This window comes from Mus caroli, unplaced genomic scaffold (genome assembly GCF_978045245.1).
Source record: "Mus caroli unplaced genomic scaffold, Mus_caroli_1 scaffold_5, whole genome shotgun sequence".
NCBI lineage: Eukaryota > Metazoa > Chordata > Mammalia > Rodentia > Muridae > Mus > Mus caroli.
The window spans coordinates 79,531,131-79,534,615 of record NW_028227260.1 but is presented as its reverse complement, the minus strand read 5'-3'; positions in this window follow the sequence as shown (position 1 = coordinate 79,534,615).

Genomic DNA, 3,485 nt, shown 5'->3' with positions numbered 1-3,485 from the left:
ATACCAGTACCATGCAGTTTTTATCACAATTGCTCTGTAGTAAAGCTTTAGGTCCGGCATGGTGATTCCACCAGAGGTTCTTTTATCCTTGAGAAGAGTTTTTGCTATCCTAGGTTTTTTGTTATTCCAGATGAATTTGCAGATTGCACTTTCTAATTCGTTGAAGAATTCATTTGGAATTTTGATGGGGATTGCATTGAATCTGTAGATTGCTTTTTGCAAGATAGCCATTTTTACAATGTTGATCCTGCCAATCCATGAGCATGGGAGATCTTTCCATCTTCTGAGATCTTCTATAATTTCTTTCTTCAGAGACTTGAAGTTTTTATTATACAGATGTTTCACTTCCTTAGTTAGAGTCACGCCAAGATATTTTATATTATTTGTGACTATTGAGAAGGGCGTTGTTTCCCTAATTTCTTTCTCAGCCTGTTTATTCTTTGTATAGAGAAAGGCCATTGATATTTTGAGTTAATTTTATATCCAGCTACTTCACCGAAGCTGTTTATCAGGTTTAGGAGTTCTCTGGTGGAATTTTTAGGGTCACTTATATACACTATCCTATCATCTCCAAAAAGTGATATTTTGACTTCATCTTTTCCAATTTGTATCCCTTTGATCTCCTTTTGTTGTCGAATTGCTCTGGCTAGGACTTCAAGTACAACGTTGAATAGGTATGGAGAAAGTGGACAGCCTTGTCTAGTCCCTGATTTTAGAGGGATTGCTTCAAGCTTCTCACCATTTATTTTGATGTTGGCTACTGGTTTGCTGTAGATTGTTTTCATCATGTTTAGGTATGGGCCTTGAATTCCTGATCTTTCCAAGACTTTTATCATGAATGGGTGTTGGATCCTGTCAAATGCTTTTTCTGCACCTAACGAGATGATCATGTGGTTTTTGTCTTTGAGTTTGTTTATATACTGGATTACGTTGATGGATTTCCGTATATTGAACCATCCCTGCATCCCTGGGATGAAACCTACTTGGTCAGGATGGATGATTGTTTTGATGTGTCCTTGGATTTGGTTAGCAAGAACTTTATTGAGTATTTTTGCATCAATATTCATAAGGGATATTGGTCTGAAGTTTTCTATCTTTGTTGGGTCTTTATGTGGTTTAGGTATCAGAGTAATTGTGGCTTCATAGAATGAGTGGGTAGAGTACCTTCTCTTTCTATTTTGTGAAATAGTTTGTGAAGAACTGGGATTAGATCTTCTTTGAAGGTCTGATAGAACTCTGCACTAAACCCATCTGGTCCTGGGCTTTTTTTGGTTGGGAAGCTATTAATGACTGCTTCTATTTCTTTGGGGGATATAGGCCTGTTTAGATCAGTGCACTGATCTTGATTTAACTTTGGTACCTGGTATCTGTCTAGGAACTTCTCCATTTCATCCAGGTTCTCCAGTTTTGTTGAGTATAGCCTTTGGTAGAAGGATCTGATGGTGTTTTGGATGTCTTCAGGATCTGTTGTTATGTCTCCTTTTTCATTTCTGATTTTGTTAATTAGAATGCTTTCCCTGTGCCCTCTAGTGAGTCTGGCTAAGGATTTATCTATCTTGTTGATTTTCTCAAAGAACCCGCTTCTTGATTGTTTGATTCTTTGAATAGTTCTTCTTGTTTCCACTTGGTTGATTTTGCCCCTGAGTTTGATTATTTCCTGCTGTCTACTCCTCTTGGTGAATTTGCTTCCTTTTGTTCTAGTGCTTTTAGGTGTATTGTCAAGCTGCTAATGTGTGCTCTCTCTAGTTTCTTTTTGGAGGCACTCAGAGCTATGAGTTTTCCTCTTAGAAATGCTTTCATTGCGTCCCATAAGTTTGGGTATGTTGTGGCTTCATTTTCATTAAACTCTAAAAAGTCCTTAATTTCTTTATTTATTCCTTCCTTGACCAAGGTGTCATTGAGAAGAGTCTTGTTCAGTTTCAACGTGAATGTTGGCTTTCTATTATTTATTTTCTTATTGAAGATCAGCCTTAGTCCATGGTGATCTGATAGGATGCATGGGACAATTTCAATATTTTTGTATCTGTTGAGGCCTGTTTTGTGACCAATTATGTGGTTAATTTTGGAGAAGGTACCATGAGGTGCTGAGAAGAAGGTATATCCTTTTGTTTTAGGATAGAATGTTCTGTAGATATCTGCCAGATCCATTTGATTCATAGCATCTGTTAGTTTCACTGTGTCCCTGTTTAGTTTCAGTTTCCATGATCTGTCCATTGGTGAAAGTGGTGTGTTGAAGTCTCCCACTATTATTGTATGAGGTGCAATGTGTGCTTTGAGATTTACTAAAGTTTCTTTAATGAATGTGGCTGCCTTTGTATTTGCAGCATAGATATTCAGAATTGAGAGTTCCTTTTGGAGGATTTTACCTTTGATGAGTATGAAGTGCCCCTCCCTGTCTTTTTTGATGACTTTGGGTTGGAAGTCAATCTTATCAGATATTAGAATAGCTACTCCAGCTTGTTTCTTCATACCATTTGCTTGGAAAATTGTTTTCCAGCCTTTCATTCTGAGGTAGTGTCTATCTTTTTCTCTGAGATGAGTTTCCTGTAAGCAGCAAAATGTTGGGTCTTGTTTGTGTAGCCAGTTTGTTAGTCTATGTCTTTTTATCTGGGAGTTGAGTCCATTGATATTAAGAGATATTAAGGAAAAGTAATTGTTGTTTCCTGTTATTTTTGTTGTTAAAGTTGGCATTCTGTTCTTGTGGCTGTCTTCTTTTAGGTTTGTTGAGGGATTACCTTCTTGTTGTTTCTAGGGCGTGGTTCTCATCCTTGTATTGGTTTTTTTCTGTTATTATTCTTTGAAGGGCTGGATTCGTGGAGAGATAATGTGTGAATTTGGTTTTTTTCGTGGAATACTTTGGTTTCTCCATCTATGTTAATTGAGAGTTTGGCTGGGTATAGTAGCATGGGCTGGAATTTTTGTTCTTTCAGTGTCTGTATAACATCTGTCCAGGATCTTCTGGCTTTCATAATCTCTGGTGAAAAATCTGGTGTAATTCTGATAGGCTTGCCTTTATGTTACCTTGATTGTTGTGCCGATGGATGTTCTCTATGGAATCTTCTGCACCTGATATTCTCTCGTCCATCTCTTGTATTCTGTTGCTGATGCTCGCATCTATGGTTCCAGATTTCTTTCCTAGGGTTTCTATCTCCAGTGTTGCCTCATTTTGGGTTTTCTTTATTGTGTCTACTTCCCTTTTTAGGTCTAGTATGGTTTTGTTCATTTCCATCATCTGTTTGGATGTGTTTTCCTGTTTTTCTTTAAGGACTTCTAGCTGTTTGATTGTGTTATCCTGTTTTTCTTTAAGGACTTGTAACTCTTTAGCAATGTTCTCCTTTAATTCTTTAAGTGAGTTATTAAAGTCCTTCTTGAAGTCCTCTACCATCATCATGAGATATGCTTTTAAATCCAGGTCTAGCTTTTCAGGTGTGTTGGGGTGTCCTGGACTGGGCGAAGTGGGAGTGCTGGGTTCTGATGATGGTGAG